Source organism: Arvicanthis niloticus, chromosome 28 (assembly GCF_011762505.2).
Source record: "Arvicanthis niloticus isolate mArvNil1 chromosome 28, mArvNil1.pat.X, whole genome shotgun sequence".
NCBI classification, from domain to species: domain Eukaryota; kingdom Metazoa; phylum Chordata; class Mammalia; order Rodentia; family Muridae; genus Arvicanthis; species Arvicanthis niloticus.
In genome coordinates this window covers 5,754,628-5,775,811 of record NC_133436.1, presented here as the reverse complement: position 1 = coordinate 5,775,811, position 21,184 = coordinate 5,754,628, and the positions used below count along the sequence as shown (strand labels likewise).

General features: G+C 43.7%; 1 pseudogene; it reads right to left on the bottom strand.

The window, feature by feature from the left end:
* Positions 1 to 444: 444 nt before the first annotated feature.
* LOC143439924 (serine/threonine-protein phosphatase 4 regulatory subunit 1-like) lies at positions 445 to 4,159 on the bottom strand (annotated as a pseudogene).
* Between the last annotated feature and the right edge of the window lie 17,025 nt (positions 4,160 to 21,184).

Sequence of the window (21,184 nt, the reverse complement as noted above, 5' to 3'; positions counted from 1 at the left end):
TGCTGAATTAGGAGCCACAATCAGATTCTATTTAGTGTTAACATCAAGCCCTCAGGAGAGGAAAAACTCCTTTGACATTTATACACGCTAAGAACTATTCACACTTAGGGCTGGGTAGCTAAGAAGTTGAACAGGCTCCGCACCTGGAAGAAATACTTAGGCTAATACCGAAGGCCTTTCCTGTCCGGTGCATATCCACCTTCTGGCCGTAAGAATGTCATTTATCAGCCGTTAAATAAAACCAGAAGAAAGCAATGCAGGTCTCTGGGAAACCTCATCTTTCCCAAGGGGAAAATGCTCTGCCAATTCAAGTCATTCAGTCAGGACGGTGAAGTAACGAGTTAAGGCTTTGGTGACAATTATAATCCTCTTAAGTCAAGATAAGATAATAGTGTTTACTGTACTTTCTCTTGACTCTTAAAACCACTGGTATTGGGAGTAGGCAACTTGCACCTGTGAATGAGCTGGCAGAAGGATGGCCCCCACCACAGCTGTCCCGAGTGGTGCAGGCCGTGGTGGCCAGGCTCCTGCTGATGCAGGAAGGACACCGTGGGTCAGGAGTCAGTAGGTGGAGGAAGCTGTGCTCACTGCATCTTCAGAGAGTTTGGGACTGGAGGCATGGATGCTTGCAAAGTACTTGACTTCACGGTCTCGATTCATCTGCAGGGTCCTGATTGTCTGCTCCACGGTCTCCTGATGACAGCCAGCGGAGGCTAAGAAGTATTCTCTCTCCAGCAGGGTCTGACGCAGGGTCTGATGCAGGGTCTGACGCAGGGTCTTTGCCAGCAGCATTCTAGCGTTGGGGACCCTGTAGTTTGCCAAGGTCAGCAAATGTGGCATCAGGTGCACAGCAAACTGCTCCACGGGGAGGCAGTCGTCCTCAATGAGGGTCGGTCTGGCAGACAAAGACAAAGGCTTGTCGACCAGACCATTTTGGACAGCTGCCACAGTCCTCTACCAGCTCATCGATGAGATCGACTCCGAATGTGGGCGGTGTTGCCGTGTGGAGTTTCTTCACCACTTCACGGACCGACTTGTAGGAAATCCAATGGGCTGAAGAGACTTTGTCGGCACACGGATTCAGAGCAATGGGATGTAAGCAATCATAAGCATCTCTGGGACGATATAATTCTAGAAGTGAAATCAGCTGTTCCGCCACTTCAGCTTGAAAGCACCAATTTTTATTGTTGTCTGTCGCCAAGAACCCCTGGAGCTGATAAAGGTATTCTCTTCTTTTATCAATGTGAAGAAGCTTCAGGAAGTCATGCAAGTGTTTAAGAACACCTATCCTGACTTCATCGAGGTCTTTTAAAAATCCATTAAAATATGGAACCAGCTCGTCAGCTGTCAGCTGGTCTCCAAGAATCACCGCAAGCTCATGGATGGAGAAGGCTAGAGTTCTTCCAACTTTCCACTGCATGTCCAACACTAGGGTCTCGTAAGTCTCTCTCAAGCAGTGCCAGTTCTGTCTGCAGAGAGTCAGGGCCACACCCGGCAGACGGTATGCACAGTGCTTGGCGATCTCAATGTCAACTGTCTGTGCTCCAGAAGGGTCGGTCATTGCCAAGTACTGATCTAATAACGCTTGTGGTACAACATCCTGGACTTTGGGTCTCCTCTCTTCATCCAGGCTGAAGCCACCACTGGGGCTTACGTCCGCACCTCCATGGACATAGTCAGGAGTGGCCTCCATATTCTCCTCAGCAGCGCTGATCAAAGCACAGAAGTGTCTTGATTTATGTTACAGTCTGGAAGCTCACTGACACCCACTTCATCTTGTAGCTCACTCCGCTGCTCCACACCACTGGTCTCTTCATGAGCATCCAGGCTGGAAGCGCACAGGGCAGCCGACAGCACATTCACCTGTGCTTTAACATCCGGGTCATCCATGTGCGGCTCTAGGTTTTCTATCATTTCTTCTATCTCCTTCCGGGTAGCCATGGTGATATTGGGAGAACCTGGTACAGGGACTGCAGGTGCATCTCCTGTTCTCTCTGGGCTGAGTCTCTCCTTAGGGTCTTGTTGAAAGCTCTTTATCAAGATCTATTTCGGGTAGAGGAATCCTCCGGAAATGGAAGGAGTTGAACATTTCCTGATCTAAGGGAGTGGACTCTGGGGAGCTGGTCCAACGTCTGGCTGGGATGCAGACTTGTTGTTGTTGTCAGGCTTTTTACCTACCACTCTCATTGCTAGCTGCTTCCTGAGGAGACTCTGAGGACAAAGTACAGAGTAAGGAGCTGTCCACTGGAATATGCATGTCATCTGCAGAGTCCCCAGGTGACTCTGCAGCCCAGCCTTTGAGTGTGCTCTCTAGCCTGGCACTGGAATGAGGAGCACTGAAGTCTGAAGGAGCATCTTCTGGCCTGTACTGCTCTTCTACGACACCATCATCTCTGATCCTGTCTTTGTCTTCTGCCACTGAGTCTTCCGAGCTCTTGCTCTCATCTTGAAAACATTGGCCTGAGCGGGATGGATTACCAAATGTAGATATGAAAGGCCCCGGAGACTGAAAGGCTGCTTGGCAAACCCAACATGAAAGATCACTGATCAAGTTAATGAATAGTGCTGATAACTTTGTCCATCGGATTTCTTGACATGTTGCACAGAAGACAGCCATGAGGCACTCAGCACAGGCCTTCCAGATGCCCCACACATTATCAGAACACAGCTGGAAGAACCTGGGCAGCAGTATTTCTTCTGTAGCTTGCTGGCCAACTACACTGCAAATATCTCCAAAATTGGCAGCACAGACCTTTCGGATGGAACATTCTACAGTTGCAGCACATCTCGCAAAACCTAGGGAGGATGAGATGCTCTGTAATATTCTTCCCAACCATGGGGGCCATCTTGCACATCATACCATGTTGGGGGCTGACTTTTAGCAGAAAGCAGCTATCAGCTTTGCAGCCATCTTGAGCCATATACCCTGACATAAGACTTGGATTACAATAGCCTACAACAGCTGAGCACACTCCGATAATCTTGGTTTAGATACCTTGAGATTAAAGGTGTGTGAGATTAAAGGTGTGTGAGATTAAAGGTGTGTGAGATTAAAGGTGTGTAACTTAGAAGTTAGAGTTAGAGTGTGACTTAGAAGTGTAGAGATCAGATTTAGAGACAAGACCTAAGGGCATGATTATAGGTGTGACCAAAAAGGTGTGGCTTAGAAGTAAGACATATAAAAGGATAGAGGTAGACAGAGAAACAGTACAACTTGGAGGAAAACAGTTTACCTGACATTAGGTAGAAGACATTAGGGAGACACAGAAGAGAAAACCAGACACAGCAGAGAGAAGACAGGTAGCAGGCACTTGGAAGAGAACTTGGAAGAAGTAATTTGGAACTTGGAGGCACTAGGAGCTAGGGACTAGGCACTAGGAACTCAAGACTTAGGACTTAGATTGAAGAATAAACGGGATTGAATTACACTCTGTGTGGTCTACATTCTTCGAGTCTGTCCTCACTCTCGCTCTTGCTGAACCCCGACCCGAGGACTGGAGCGGCAGCTTGGGCCGGGATGCAGTGGCCGCCCAATTGTGGGTGGGCCTGGGCCTCAACATTTTGCTTGGGCCGCGACATTTCTTGGCCTCCCCAACGTGGGGCTAGTGTGGACCCCAACAATACCACAGCCTCTGTATTTACATCGTCATTGCTGTCTGGGGCAGTCAGGTCTATGAGGACAGGGCACACCTTGGTCTCCACGTCAAATCGCTCAATCAGCTCCTGCTCCAGCAGAGCCAGCAAAGCTGCCTGACTGGTTTTCCTCACCTGGTTATTCTGGTCTGCAAGGTATCGAACCACAATTGGTAGTAAGTACTTGGAAAATGCATATGCTATCGAAGGCTGGTTCTCTTGACAAAACAGTGCAATGTGCGGCCCTTGTTCGATCAGCTCCGCTCACAGTTGGCTCTGGGTCATCAGCTAATCGGCTAATTTTTTCCAGGACAGCAATGCAGTCTCTCTCATCATCTCAGACTTCCCTCAGAGTATCCAGCAAACTCTGGGCCACCATTTATCTGTTAAATATGTTCTTACTTGCAGCATACTTGTCCAGCCTTTCCAAGGGTGTCAACATTTCATCTTGTGAGATGAAGTCCAGGGATGAAGGTATAACAATCACATCAGACTCTGAGCTGTAGTCATCCACACCAACCGCCATCTTGTGCGCCCTCCCCCCACCCCCCTCCTCGTCTCCTGGGATAGGGCGGGCCGAGGCCCTGGCCTGTAGTGGCGACTCCTGTAAGCCCATGCCCTATCATCTATCTATCTTATCTGTCTTCCATCTATCATCCATCTATATATCTATGTATCTGTGTATCTATCTACCTACCTATCCACCCATCCACTTTTCATTTGTCTATTAATCATTTATATATCCCCTAACATTTGTTAACTCCAGCTTCGCACTTTCTGTGGAGTTTTTATGAGATCTATAGGGAGACTTTCATCCCCAAGCTCCCATTTTAGTTTGAACCTTTCCATTTAAAATCACTCTGCACACCAGACAATGTGCTGTCTATTGTTGGCATGCTTGCTTGTCTGCAATGTTTTACTGATATTTGTGTGTGCTGGTATTTGATCAATGTGTATCTCTGTGTGTGCAAGTCCCCCCTCTCTTCTGTGTATGTCTATATTTCTGTTCATATGTCCATGTGTTTAATCTGTGTGTATTCCATATAGAAGGCAGAAGATGTTGGGAGATAACCAAGTATCAGCTTGAACTGAGACCACAGAATTTATATTTGAAGTGAGTTCCTTAAGCATTCTCATGGGCTTCCTTCGGGATTTGGGACCCGCTGATCCAACTAAGCCCCTTAAATATTAATATAATCACTTTCAAGATACAGTATATTAAAAACTAGACAGCAGGTCGTGGACCTCTTGAGGGTCTATGAAATTGATTCCTACCTTGTTGAAGATATTCAAATCCACTTCTGTTGGCCATAGTTTGAAACTGACAATGACCACCATCAACTGCTAAATACGTCATTATCCAACTTCTTGCAGATGTTTTCATGATGCATTTCACACTTGTTATTGCCCAAAGCAAATCATTTTAGGAGCTGTGGCTCAGGTTTGTTGTGATTTTAGCACTTAATTTCAACATCATCCTTGGAAAGTAATCATCACTAAGTGTTTGCTATCATGACAGAATCCACAAAAGAAATTATGTCGAGCTGCTTCACACTTTTGAGTAGCTTGTGACTGAGCAGTGATTTTAATGATGATCTAAATAGAAGATAATATATTCCTTATTCTTTAATTGGGCTTATCTGGAGCCTGGTGCCTTCACACATTAATATGTAAGAGATGTATACACTTGAGATGCATCCATAATTATCCAAAGAGTATTTTGAGTGGATAATATCTATTGATTGTTGAATCTGCTTTACAACTTACAGTCCACTTTGCAGTTGCTACATCTTGTTGTAAAAATATGTCTTAGAACATTTGTAGAGGAGCATTGCTTCAGAAATATTTCATAGTCAGGAAACACGGTAAGCTGAATATGCTGTTTTTTTGTGTCACAGTTCCAGTTCAGAGTTATTAAAACTGTATTATCAACTGCAGCAGTGGAGTGACACTTTTTTTTGACACTCCTCTTTGAGACATTCCTGAGAGCAATACATTTTTCTCCCTTTAAGATTTGGTTCACAAACGTTTTCCTTTGAAATCTGCAGCTCAAGCTCAGTTATGACACTGTTCATGCCAGCCAACCAGAGCTCCCCAGGGTCTAAACCACCAGCCTGGGAGGACAAAGGGAGGCACCCATGTCTTCAGCTGCATACTTAGGGGAGGATGGCCTTGTCGAGCATGGGTAGGAGAGGAGATCCCTGGTCCCATGAAGGCTGAACACTGAGTGGGGAGGAATTCAAGGGTGGGGAGAGGAAATTGGGGGGTAGGTAGGGGCACACCCTTGTAGAGGCAGGAGGGGGGATGGGATATGGTGTTCCTGGGTGGTGGGGGCAATGGGGTGAGGGGATAAAATCTGAAATGTATTTTAAAGAAATAAAAAAAAATGGCACTGTTCATGCACGAAGATGTTTGCATCTAAACCAGGTCCATTATAGCTGAACTATTTAATATCCACCCTGTGTCATCCCTGTACTCTAGGCTCCAGGGAACTTCTTTCTTTTTCTTCCCTGGGCATGCCTATGCCCAATCTCTTCTGATGAGAATACTATGCCTCTCCCTGTTTCATGGGAGAGCACTGTTTCTGCAGATCTCTGCTTGTCACATGTCCTGAGGTGCCTCCATCACAGGCCCCTCTGTTCTGGCTCCCTGAGCTGCCTGTCTCCTCCTGGACCCCACACCATACTAACAGATAACCCATGTGACTTCCTATCTAAGTATCCATCTTTTGAAGTGATCTGCCCTCTCTCTCAAGAAACTTACGTGGTCCTAGAGTCTTGACTGGCACATAGTAGGAACTGCCTTACTATATTGGTTGAGTCTGGAGACTCTCTTTTCCTCGAGGGAATAACATGAGCTGCCTTTCAGAGTGAGGTTGACTCAGAGAAGCAGAAGCTAAACCAACCCTCTCTTTCTTGATCCTCGTCATCCTTCCAGCATGGTCCTGTTCATCTCATCCTGTTCATCTCATCACTGTCTTTAGCAAAGCCATACAAATTAATTGTAATACAAACAGTGTCTAGTGGGCTGTAGCCTGAAGCTAAATGAAAAGTGAATGCTAGAATTTGGTCATCATAAAAAGCCATGTTCTTCCCTGCATCCCCTACTCTGGCCATGGTTGTCCTGTGGCTGTTTAAAGCTGACACTGAAGGGTGGTAGACTACACCATGAAATAGTAACTGCCACCTTTCTCACTCCATTGTCACACAATTCTTTCAGCCAGCACTCATGTCAACAGAGGAATTGCGTGAAGTTGTTCTTGACATCCAAAGAAACAGCATGCTAGAGATAAGGTCGGGCCTATGCGTGCCTGAGCCCCATATCATTATAGAGGTGTACAGCCACTGATGGTGGACAGATGGCAAACACTGTCATTAACTCTACAATATGCTCTAGTGGCTAAACTCTCCAAATTGGAAGACATACCTAAGAGTAGTAAAATGTAGAGTCCGAAGCCCATCTGTATCTCTTATCTGGGAATTGCTCAAATCAAAGGTATCACGCAAACAGAGCTATCTATCCACACATCTGTCTGTTGTAGCTTCCTTGACAATAGCCAGGTTCTAAGATCAACCTGGGTGTCCATCAGCACACGTCTGGATAAGATTGCCTTTCGTAGACACAGTGTAGCTTTATTCCACGATGACTAACAAAGTCATTGAAGTATCTGGAAAACAGATGCAAGTGGAGATCCTCATATTGAGTAAAACAAGCTGAAGTCAGAGAAACAAATGTAATAAGCTTGTTCTTATTTGTGGGTCTTAGGTTTTATGGGGATGCATAAGGTCGTTCACGTATATTTGTCATGAAAATAGAAGTGAGGTCATCTATGGGAATGGGGAGGAGGTGGCTTTCAGGAAGAGGGAGGAGGGGAAGGGCAAGGATAGGGAAGATGAGCATGCTCAGAGTCCTTGGTGGACTAGCTTGGAAGCGTCTCCATAGATACCACCACCGTCACGTACAACAAACACATGCTACTAAATTTAGTAAGGAAACTGTCCAAATTGGACAAAAATGTCAATGAGGAGTGACTTCTTTTAGTCTTTAAGAAAATACCATATTTCTTGGTGTAAAATAGCCCACAAAGCATTTTCTAACAATTTAAAACATTTACTAAGTTATACAATTTATTTTTGCCCCTCGCAAATAACTTTTTTCTTTTCTTTGTTCTTTTTTTCTTTTCTCTCTCATTTTTGTTTTTGTTTTTTTTGTTTTGTTTTGTTTGTTTGTTTTTGCCTACCAGTCAGTATGTATTTAGAGTTAAGTCAGTTCTGGCAATTAGATTTGTGATGTCATGCAAGTTTGCTTACCTTTGAGCTGAACTTCCAAGAATATTTAACAATTTAATAAATTGAATAGGTACTACATTGGTCATCAAAACTCATAATCTAGGTACCCACACTGACCAGAAGTCTAAGCATTCTGGACATGACCAGTATCTTTTATTTGCTGTTCATAATGCTGACGCACCGTGAGTGTGGCTTTCTGAGTGCAAAGTAGAAGCTCTCTCTGCCCTTGGTTTGTGACTGTGGAACGGCGCCTTCAACTTTCATGGCTTTGTGAATGTTTTTCAGTTTTCACATAACTTGTCACATAATCTATGGAGATGCTCACTCAACAGGACAATGCTGGAAGAGAATGTTTTCCATACTGATTGCTCGCTTGATCCTATGAAATAACCTTAGTTTTTAAAAACATGTTATGCACGTGTATCCAAAATACAGAAAACTACATCTAGACAGAAGAAGTGTGCTATTTCCCTCTCGAAGGTCCTTGTCTTTACTATTGAGACAAATGCTTGCAAAGCTTGTTTCATACATCCATGTGAAAGGCATGACATTAGGCAGGCATCCCTCCCTGCATTGCATGCACACCTATATCACTTCATTTTCTTCCTTCCCCTGTGTCTGCAGCTCCCTGTCCTATGCAGCTGTCCCAGCTGCAGTGTGAGCTGTTGCCTCTCGCTTGCTTGCCTTGTGCTCACACCCACATGTCTGACTAAAATCCTGAGTGGAAGGATGACTTTGTATTAAAATGGGATTTCTCTGTAACTCAGGCACCTTCCTAAATGATAAAAATCTTAAGACTCCATAAATCAACTGCATAGGAATTTGTTAATACCCCCACTTTGCGGCTGCAGAATATGTCCATCTTTTCTAACTGTTGAAAGCTTGCTTCGGTTTAGCTGCAAGCCTGATGCTGCTGCTCCTCCATAGCCAACACTAAAGGTGCCTTGTCCTTCATCTTGTACATGGATGCATGTTGTGGCACTTGCCATATGCTCTCCATCGCCATCCCTCATTCCCCTGCCAACCCCCAACCCCCCCTTTCCCCCAACTAGTGCCTCTTCTAACTTTATATATTTTGTTAAAACTAGCAGCTTGTAAACTCAAAGATCAGCTTATCAAGAGAATCAAGGTGCTATAATTGAGAGCAAACCTGCCCTAGTGCAGATGTGCCTGGCTTGGAAAATAATTTCATCTGGGCTATTTGATTGGAGATGACTCATGAGTAGTTTGGACACATTTTGTACTTATTTTAACTGCTGATCTGTATTCCTGTGTTGTGAGATTGATAAATAGCTCAATGAGGAGGTTTATTTCTAGGTCATGTATTAAAAGATGAACGGAGTACCTTTGTGATAGCCACCCATGCTAAGTTAGCATAGGAGAGCTCTTCAAATCTATTTCCCAGTTGAGTTAACCCCCTTGTAAGAAAGCTGGCAAAACCCTGGAGTTCAATCATGCTTCTGAATCAATCTGGCAAATAATGACTTCTGGGTCCTTTCTGAGGTAGGCCTACAACTGAGGCATTTTTGAGCAAGCAGATTCATGCTTTGTATTTTATTTTTGAAGTATGTGTGTGTTCTGTATACATGTCTATGTGTATGTGAGTATTCATGTGTATGAGTGAGGCCATGTTCATGTGTGTGTGTGTATGTATTGATGTGTGCTATACCACATATGTGGAGGTCAAAGGTTAGCCCTGGATGTTGGTTCTTCTCTTGCACTTTGAGACAAGGTCTCTTTTCCATTGCTCATCATCACATACACCAAGATTAGACTAACTTCTGGGTTTCCAGGAAGTCTCCACCTCCCATCTCTCAGAGGGTGTGCTGTGATTATGGATACACATAACCACACCCAGCTTTCCATGAGTTCTGTATACTGGAACCCAGGTCCACATGCCAGTAGGCATTGGGTAAGCTTCCCAGCTCCCTTTTTATATTTAAATTGTAGCAGAAAATACAGGGCATGGATGATGGTTTCTGCCAGTGGGCAGATTCTCTTTAATTCCATCTGCCAGCCCTCAGTGACAGGGCAAGGGGAGAGGCCGAGAAAGAACCTACATGTGCTGTTTACAGTAGAGTCCCCAATTCTACAGGACTGTTTCTTCAGGACCTTCCAGTCAGTGGCCGTGGAGACTCAGTGGCAGGACACATAGACACCCACATCATTCTTTGACACACTCAAAGTGTTGCTAGTTAGGACCAGTCTCTTGGCAGGACAAAAAGAAAAAAAGACCTCTCCCTTTCTTTGTTACCTTATCTGTGACAACATCAGAAGCAGTATTTTCAGACAGGATAGCTCTTCTTCTTCTCGTCAGGAGCTTAAAAGATGTATGAGCCTTTCCTCAAACATACAATTTCTGAAAATACTAGAAATTAACGTGGACAAAAAGACAAATTGCAGAGTTGAGCGTCTGGGCTATGAAACCACAGAGAATTTGAGAGCTAATCACAGTGAGGAAGTAAAGGCTCTTCCTTTTCCTTGGGAGGATTTCTCAAGAATTTTAGAAATTGGAAGTAATTTTCTTAGGAAAAGAATGGCCTAAGTCAGAATGAATGGGGGAGCGAAAGTACATATCAATGCAGGGGAGACCTTGTAACCTCAGCCCACCCTCCCCCGCAGCTCAGTTCCTGGCAGGAAGAGATGTTTGCATGGGAAACCAACATGTCCCATCTTCTCTTTGTCCTTTTGTGGTAGAGCAGTTATTAGTCCACTTAGTGAAAGAAAGGGGCTCTGACATATATCTGTGGAGGAGTGTTCAATTCCCCCCAGGATTTTAAGAATGGTTTTTGAAAAGAAAAGCCAGTGGGAATCTGACCACAACACTCGTGTGCCAAGAATAGAATAGAATTCCACAAGAGACAGAAGTCACTGGGTCCCCTTTCCAACGAGAAACTGGAAACCACACATCAGTGGGCTTCAGAAGTCAGCAAATGACCTCCAAATAAAGAGTCCTGGTAGAAAGACACTGAGGCCGATAGTACCTGTAGATTTCTCTCTGAGTGTTTCTTGCTATATATTTGCATGGAGCAGATCATACCTTTGAGCCTCCCGTCTACACATCCAGGTTCTCACTCCACCTTAAGGTGTCTTAAATCTATATTTGGTGGGTGAATTTTCTATAGGAAGTATGCTTGAGATGGTAGGTTTAACTCCCAAATTATTTTCTCATCAATGATAAATTATTTTTTTTTATACAAGATGTTTTCTCATCAAAGTACCAAGATATGATCATCTGCTCTCATCTACTTTCATCCTAAGGAATAACAATGTTTACGTGCTCCTTTTAGTCTGTGAGGATATTTGAAAGGGAAGATCTGAAAGAGTCAGAAACATCTGTTATCTCTGCCCTCAATACAGAGAGTGACTTTAAAAAATCTGGGACATCTGCACAGACACTCAGCAGCACGATGCCTATGGCTTTATTTCCACCATATTCATTCAGAGGACATGCTGTCCACATGCTTGAATGTAATGAGGAATTCATTCTGGCTGAAGGACTTTACTAAACATGCTTTCTCCAACACACTGCTAAATCGATCAAACGCTGGGGGAGAGAAGACAATATGGAATCCAGCCAGAGCACAGGTGGTCTTGTTCAAGGTTGAACACATCGTGTAACTCAATCAACCAATCGGATTACACTACTGTCCTGGTAAAGCCCTGGGGACACTCACATATTGCATATTTTACACACACACATGCATGCATGCACAAGCACATGCACATACCTGTTAAAAATATATGCAGTGCACCTCTCTTCAAAGGACTTTTTTTTTCCTGAATAATTACTAGATTTAATTGTGCATTGGCTCTGTATCAGTCATCTCGCAAGTATAATGGATAAAGCAAACGGATTTCACAGCCTGAAAGTATAAGTCATGTAAGCACATCCGCTTGGCTTATGTAGAATGGTAAAAATAACACTGGATATTGGGGACTGTGGAAGATAAATGGTGAAATTTTAATCCAGTCCAATCCTTCATGTAATGCCGTAGACGAAGCAATTCATCTATTCACCCATTTCCACATGGTTTATCTGTTAATACCTTGGTATTTAAAGGAGGGTATTAGATGGGATCAAAAGAGAGAGGGTGTACATTTCCTTTCCCCTCTTAGTATCCTTAGTGCCAAGAGGCTGCCAGAGAGCTTCTCTGGTGTGTATACTGAAAGCAGGGAAGACCATGGAGTTTGACAGGATGGCGCGGACACAGGCAGTTCAGAGTCCTTTTAGCCCTACCAAGCAAAGGTTTTCTCAGCTCTCATGTCTGGTCCTGGTTCAGTTCTGTGTGCGATGAGGATATCTCTATATACAGCCTCAGTCTTAGTGGGGTGACATTTTACATACAAAGAAGTGGGACAGAATGTATCTACACAGAAGGGTATGGCTGACTCTAAAGTAATCCCAGAGAACTGAAGAAAACCTGTGTGTGTGTGTGTGTGTGTGTGTTTGTAATCTCAGTTTTCATTTTGTTTCACACAATCGATTTGACCAGAAGCAACCTTGTTGTAGCACACTGAGACAGTGTGAGGGAGTCTGGCTTACGTTTCTGTTGCTGTTCTTGGCATAGAGAGACCCACTTCAGAACCCAAGGAGGATGCAGAGAGAAGGGGTTTGCTTCTACGAGGTTTCATGGGTTCAGTCCACCCAGACCTAAGCTTATAAACATTTACATGGAACACACAGAAATGGAAGAGTCTTTGGCATGGTCTGAATTCTGCATGGGTGGAAATGCCATTGAAGTTCAGGTTCCATTTGGTCTAAGACTAAGCATCACTTTTCAGTTTGGTCTATAATCAAACTGCCTCTACGAGGCACTGTCTAGTGTGTATTTGATTTCTTACTCCTTGTTAGGGATTGAACTCATGTACTTACTTGGTAAGTGTTTCCTCGTGGCCACATTCCCAGCCCCTCCCTTTCATAGTTAGGTGACTGCAACTTGAACACTAGATGCCTTTGTGTCCTGGCTGAACTTCACAGCAGCACATGGCAGATGTGTGGTAATCTGGATGAGAAAGTCTTCCATAGGCTCAAGTATTTGAACACTTGATTCCAGTGGATGGCATTGTTTGTGGGAAGTCTAGCAGGTATGGCCTTGTTGGAGGAAGTACATCATCAAGGGCAGGCTTAGAGATTTTCAAGCCATGCACCATTCCCAGGTCCCTCTTTCTGTGGTCGAGTATGTAAGCTTTTAGCTTCCTGTTCTAGCTACTACGCCTGCTATTTGCTATCATGCCATCTTCACTATTATGGATTCTAAACCTCTGGAGCCCTAAGCTAGATAAATACTTTCCCCCCTATAAATTGCCTTGGTTGTGGTGTTTTATCACAACCAGAGAAAAGTAATGAATACAGGGCCTCCTATGCATGTCCTAGGGAAACCTAACCCTAACTTGTAACTCCTGACCCCTAACCCGAACCTAGGGAAAGTATTTTCTTTGAATCTTTCTCTCCTATAAGATTCCACTATGGACATTCTTTTGCCCAATTTCTTGGGTCCATCAGCAGTGGGGCTTACATACATTTTGGTTATGCTCCCAGAGCATAACCAAATAATGCTACATACACCAATTTGCTCATTTTATTGAATTTGCCAGACATGGTGGGATGAAGTAGAAGAAACTTTGAGAGGAATGGCTTGGAAAGTTGATGAATTCTTGACAAAGGATCTCTTTGAGCATATCTTTTTGATCCCCTGAACAGTTGGTTGTTTACTTTACAGCTGGGAACATGGAGGGAAATCAAGATAATGCTTAGAGAAGACCCTGTAGAACCTATTCTGCCCTGTAGGTTGTTGGGAGGGTAATTCTGCCTTGAAGAGAGGAACTCTTCTGGCTGGCCTTCCAGCCTTGATCAGTATACTTGGGCACTGGTATGATGCAACAGGCTCCAGAATCATTAGCTTCCATGAAGAGGATGTAAAAATATGTACATAATTAGGGCTAATTCCAGTCTATAGAAAGATCCAGTTATTTCCACAAGTACCTGCTTCGATTCGCCTATAAAAGCTAAAAGCAGACTGAATTATTTGAATATCAGTGTTGGACATCATTTGGTAGACACGAGAACAGAGCCCCAGATTGGCATGATTGAAAAAAGTAAAGGGAACCTTTGTTTAGAGATGTTTAAATTTTCACACTTTCAGCTAAATGAATTCTTTTCTCAAGGTTTTCTATGAACTGACTTGAGAGATGGTGACATCTATGTGTAATAAAGGACTCCCGGAGATGGCAATAAATACTTAGTACAGTCATGTGTGCATTCAAATTACATATTGTGAACTCAAATCCCATCACACTGAGTTAATTTCAATGAGCATGACATGAACTTCTGGGAGCGATGTCAGCTAAATTACATGTTTACAAACTCTGCAGGCACTGTTCTCTTCAGCCCCCAGAAGTAATGTCCTCAGAAATGAAAGCAAAGAATTAGAAACATCATAGCTCTGTTCTCGATAGCATAAAGTGGCGACAGTCAAGATGTCCATCAGCAGATGAATGGGTAAGGAAAAGGTGATACATATGAACACTGCGTAACAAGAACAGAAGTGAGGTGGACATAGTTATTAACCTGAAAACATGCTCTGAAAGGAGCCAAAAGGAGCAACTGAGAGAAGCATGTGAGATGGACTCTTGGTACCCTTGCTATAGTGTTGGTGAGCCCTGCTCTGTTCCAACCCCTTAACTGGAAGATGGGGATGATTCAAAACAGCGCTTGCTTTGGTCAGAGTCACAAGAGGATGGGTGAATTTTTTTTCTCTTTGTGTTCTTTCATTATTACCTTCCTTTTTTTCCTAGCTCCTTCACCTTCTCTGTCTTCTCTTCCTTCTCCCCCGTCTCTTCATATGCTGAGTAGAAAAAAAAAATTCTAATCTTTATTGTGGAGGTCATGGCATCAGGCAATGCCTTTTGAGAATATGCAAGATATTTAAAAACACTAACAGAAGACTCCCAGGCCTCTGTGTCTAAACCAGTAGCTGGAAGCTGAGCTTTCAGGCAAGAGTTAAATGGGTAGGAGATGCACACTGAGGGGGGCCCACATGGTGGTTGAGGGTTTAATCTTCTAAGATAATCACACTTTTGCCGTGCTCAATTGTACAACATGTCTCCTTAATGATATTTTCAAATTGCCCCATCAAGCCTGGATGAAATACTGCCACGGAGGGCTGTTAACTACACCCTATTACTCCAAGCCAGGAAGCTTTGTTATCATACAATTAAGATTGAGAATTAAAGCATAAAGTTTGGCAATTTGCTGTGAGGTTTTTTCTAACTTGTAATCCCAGCCCCTCGCCAGCCAGTCCTGTTCATTCAGATTTGAGTAAATCCTTCAGTTTGGAGAAAGGTGCTTCATCCTCCATTTGTGGCTCCTTCTCTTTGTCCTTTGCCCAATGTCCCAAATGGGGGCTCTTATGCTCCAGGGAGCAGCCAGAATTCTGAGGGCTACAGAAGCTACAGGGCTGTGAGCCAGAGCCTACTTAGAGGCAGAGAGCCCTTCTGAGAATTTGTATGCTGGTCGGTGTCCACACAGTGCTGTGTTCACCATCACCCAGCCTGATCAGAAGGCTGTGTTCCTCACCTGCCACCTGCAGACCTAGGTGAACCCACAGGATACAGTTAGGGGTCCTGCCAGTGAGTGTGGGTAGTGGGGTGGTCAATACGAGCTCATGTGTTCTTTTACTATGAAGATGAGTAGCGGATATATAAAGGGATGAGTCTCTCTTATCTCCGCTGTGTTTCTTGGTTCTGTGACTGAGAGGACACACGAGAGAAGATTCATCTTAGCTCATGGTTCAAGTGATGCCCATTGAAATGGTAAGGAGGGCATTGGAGATCAGAGCCGCTCATGCCACTGCAGCCAAGAAGCAGGGAAAGGAAAAAAAGAAAAGAAAAAAGAAAAAAGTAGAAGAAGCAAGGAAAGAGGCAAGAGCAAGATAAGCTTCTGCCCCCTAAGGATGTTCTTCCAATTACATGACCTTCTGCCACACCCCACCTCTGAGAATCACTATGGTAGGGTGAAGCCATAAACAAACTAATGGCCCATCAATTCTGTCAGCAGGTGACACTCTCTTGGGTGTTTCTTAATTCCACCAAACTGACATCAGATTGAGTTAGTGTGATCCTTGTAGATGGGAGAATGAAACTTAGACCCAGGATCTTTCTTGTTTTGAGGGGACCCTTGAGTGTGTCTTCAGAATTCATTTTCTCCATTAGAGAGGATACAGTGACGTATTGAGTAGATAAACAGAAGGTCAAAATTTGAAAGTGTTTAATACATCAACTAAGGACCTACCTGGGGCTTGCCGACAATCCCTCTGTCAGGCTGCCTCCATTACTTCTCTGCTCACCTCCAGAATGTTTAGGTACACTAAGTAGCTGAATGTGGTAGTGAGACATTCTAGAAAACCCATCTCATCTGATGATCTCCTTTTCAACCTATACTTTGGACCACAGGGAATCAGAAGAACAGATCTTCTTCAGGTGAGGTTATTGTTCAGCATACATATTTTCAATGAAAATTTATTTCCATTGTGCATTTTAGCTCCGTGTTTTCAACTCTGCTTTTGCCAAATTTCATCTATTTATTATTCCCAGTGTTTTAAACTCCCACTAAGAATGTGTTTCTTTTGAAGAATAAACAGTGGAGAGGGGCCAGTTTTAACTTATCTCCCACCTTTTGGAAGACAGGGTGCAAATCTTTGAGTGGGACCAGTCTGGTCTAAGTAGATTCTATATTCCTGGAGTTTTGAAACAACAAGCAGAATAATAACAGTTGTGGCTTAGATCCCACAGAGGGAGTCTGTGGAGAGGAGTCCTCACAGATTCTTTCCAATGAGGACTTGGTGTGATTGATCTTGTGGTTTCTATCTTTGGTTGGTGGTTTCTGCTCCTTAGTTGTCGAGGTAATTAACCCAAGATACAGAAGCATTGCAGACAGCTGATGTAAATTTACTATTTTTTCCCTTGCTGGTGACTTTCTGGCTCTCCTGCCCACCCCTTCTGGAATCCCACATGTCCTGTGTTGTGGTGGATGCTCTGGTGGTGGCAGATGGCCTGAAATAACTTCAGAGTCGACAGAACAAGATTGAACTTTCAGTGTTGAAGATTTATGTATGAAAAAAATGTCTACATCCCAAAACATATTTTATGAGCTAAAATGGAAGACAGTGTCCTTCTGCCTCAGGTGGCAAGCGAGCCATCTGTCTGTGAGATTTGCCTCCTCTTGTCCATCCCTGATAGTCATCCAGCCTCAGCTGTCATAAGGGATCATTCCAGGAATTCAGTATGGCCACAGGGACAACCATCTTCATAATTACTGCAGAAATCCCAGTCTGAGAGGTGATAAAGACATTCAAAAGAAAAAAAATACAGGAAAAAAGTAGTGTACACAAGTAGGAAGTTCAACTTCAATAACCCTGTCAAGTAAAGTGCCTCCTCAGAATGTCTGCTATTGGCTAATCCTAGAGCCTGTTGATGAGGAAAGCACTGGCTTTCAGGTTTGGCCTCTCCCACCCTGATACCTTCTGTCCTTCATTACTCTCCTAAAAACATGTTGCATTAGCCACTTTGAGGTTCTGTTCCTTCGCTCTTATTATTTAGTTGTGTTACAGCAACAAGGATTGATTTATACTAAGCTTCCATTGCGTTGACTGTGAAATATAACTCATTTTGTTAAATTGGCCAAACCACACACATCTATGTAATGGAGAAAGCAAGCTGGTAGGGAAGGGATCATTCACGTTGACATCTGGTTTTCAAAGGCCTCCCTTTACCTTGAAGAGTACCCGTTGCCCACACTGGCATCTCTGCTCTAAGAGCTTCTGCAGAGTGGCACACACTTGCTTGGAGTTCATTGATACCATGTTTGTTTGTTTTCAGATGCCAGCCTCCCATACATACAGCAATACTGTTTGCCAAGCAAACTTCCTCTATTTTCCAACACAATGGACCATTTTGCATAGTGTTGCCTATGGTATCATGATCTATTCTACAAAAGAATGCAAACTTATTCTTGGCCACATGTTGCTGAAGATGATTCATTAAATATGGGCTACTGATAAATACTACTGCTGCTGCTTCTCCTCCTCCTCATGGTCCTCTTCCTCATACTTCTCTTTTCTCTTCTTCTCCCCTCCCCTCCCTCCCTCTCTTACTCCTCCTCTTCCTCCTGTTGTCCAACAAATCCATATGTTTGGCATGCTCCCTTATCTACTGGTCTAAACAGCTTCCAGAGGAAGTCCTTCACTCCTGTATTTTGCCTTGGTCACTCTGTTTAATGCCACCTCTGCATCCTAAGACTACATAGGTTTGGTAAAGTCCTGAGCGTGGATGAAACCAACTCAGTGTCCTTTGGGGGAAATACAATTTTATTGTCCTTTTTGCGATGCTGTGATAAAAATGCTGGTCAAAACAACTTAGGCATGACAGGAGATATTTCATCTTACAAGTTGTAGTTCAGCACTGGAGGAACTGAAGGCATGAGCTTGAGGCAGAAACCATGCAAGAATACTGTGCATTAGCCTGCTTCCTCTGCCTTGTTCATCTATGGTTCTTATGGAACCCAGGCCCACCTTCCTTGGGTTGGCATTGCCCACAGTGGGATAAGCCCTTCCACATTAATCAGCAATTAAGAAAATGCCCCACAGGCCAATCTGATGGAAGCAATTCCTGAGATGAGTTTTTCTCTTCACAGATATATCTTGACTCATGTCAAGTTGTCAAAACCTAACCGGCACACCTTCGCAGGTATCTAAGCAAACCTTTGTTTCATCGTTTCTTTGGAAGTTTATAACCTAGCTGGTGAAAGTATAAAAAAATATACCAAAGCCAAGTAAGTGTTAGACTCACATAAGATGTCACACATGATCTACAGTTACCACTTACGAGGATAATGGTGCTAGGCTGGGAGATGGCCCAGTATCCTCCATGAAAGCTTGAGAACTTCAATTCAATTCAAAACCCACATTAAAAAATTCAGGAGTGGTGGTACATGCTTGCAAAACCAGCATTATAGAAGTGGAGAAAGGGCAAAACCTGAAGCTCCCTGCTCAGCCAGCCTAGCCTACTCCACAAGCTACACACACACACACACACACACACACACACACACACACACACAGTGAATCAATTCACTGATTTCTCTGTGATTCTTCCACAGTCACCAGCCTAGCTTTGATGGGTTATGCTTACTTGCCTAAGTCAACTTTTGCTCCAGCACCTCCCCAGCTTCACCTACCTCATGTATTGTTGGGAGCCGACTTTAAGCAGAAAGCAGCTATCAACTTTGCAGCCATCTGGAACCATATATCCTGATGAGAGACTTGTTTTTCAAAAGCCTACAACAGCTGAAGCACACTCTGATAAACATCTTGTTTATCCCACATAGCTTGTTTTGCTGTTTAGTGACCCCAGCTGCATGGTGCACGTGGTAAAATGTCTTCACCTGTGTTCTCCTGCTTGTGCTTATAAATACCCAGGATTTTCTTATAATAGTAAATAGGGGAAATAAAGGAGTAACCAGACTTGACCACACACTCTGGTTTGTCTCCGTTCTTCGAATCTCTTTTCCCTCCATCCCCACTCTCTCTCTTGACCAGAGCACTTAGCCCCAAAGCGTGGGGCAGTGTGGACAGCAAATTAGTAGCCCCAAAGCGTGGGGCAGTGCGATCCCCAACATTAGTGGCTCCCAAAGCATGGGGCCGCCAAGTGTGGAGAGTGCAGTTCTCAACAAGGTATCCTTTGAAACACCTTGGGACACTGACCTCTAAAAAACTGAAGCATGACAACCCATTTATCTGGATTGCAAGACAGTATGGAGGTTGGCTGAAAAGGCCAGGGGAGTTAGAAAGTTTGACTTGAATGTTTATCTCAGTTTCTGGAGGCCATCAGACTTTGGCTCTCAGATCTCAGATTACAGAAGAAGAGTGAGGGAAATGAGAGAACAGGCTAGAAAAGATAAGTCATCCACCCACTTGAGTGCTTTGTAGAGATGACGGTTGGAAAGCCATCTGCCTAGGAGTGATTCTCCATGCTATAGGGAACGGCAGAGATCCATGGAGAACACAAAGAGACCTAGAGCCGAGATCTGGATCTTGAGAGAACAGAGCAACGAAAGAACAGAGCGAGCCATTGAGAAAGAGGAAAGAAAGGGCATCTGCAGGTCTTAATGGCGTAAGCTCATTGTTCAAAAGGATGGCGAATGCATAGGAATTGGCAGTGGTTTGGACCAAATGGTATAAAAATCGATATTTTTCATTAACAAAGTGCTTTGGAATTTGATTTGCTCTTATTTGCAGGCAGTATCACTTTAAAGGAGATATTTATGCTTCTGAGTTCAGGCACAAAAACCTAACATTAATCAAAAAAATATTAGCTCATTATAATTTGTCTTGCCATGAGCCGGTGGTACCATTTAAAGAGATATCTCTATAAAAATCTATATTATTGAGAGAATGGGGGTTTGTAGGGTAAAATAAAAAAAAGTTCATTTGACAATGAAGTGGGTGGTCGATTTCCTTAGCATTCTGAGAGCAAACACAGGCGTCATTATGAATCACTCCAGCTGATGAGTCTAATTCCTTTTAGGAACATTGCAGCAGACGCTCACATTTCAATCCTCCATAGACAGATCAATCTTTGTCACACCCTCATACATATTCTAGCATCTAGATGGGAGATGCAGTGTGCTGCACTGGCCTGAGGGGGCAGAACCCCTCTGGGGTAAACTAGCAAAGCAGAACACTTGGCCATCAAAAAAAGGGGGTGGGTGGGTTCTAAGGCCTGGTTTGTAAAAATGGCAGTGGCCACCGGCTGCCTATGACTGTGTTAAGCAATGCCATACACTTGGATTATCCTGGCTTTGTGGAGGACTGTACCTGCAGAAGTAGAGGTTTTAGTACGAGTCTGGTCATAAGCAGTGTAAAATGGAACTGATGACAGTACCAATGTCAGAAGCTTTTCCAGTGTAGGAAAAGCTTTGTTGTTGAGGGTGACTCTGCTTTTAGCCTTGGAGGAAACCACAGTATTCACATGAATACACTTACATATATGCACATACATCATACATGTGCACATGTGTACATAAAGACACACACACACTCTCCATGAGTCACAGCCACACACAGAAATGCTATGCTCCTAAGTATAGCTTGTGAAGTTTTGGTGTGAAAGGCTGTCACAGCTACCTTAGGAAAATCTTTCATTTCTCTTTCTGTGAAAATTTTATACAAGTGGAATAGATTACTTCTATTTATCTAGATCCT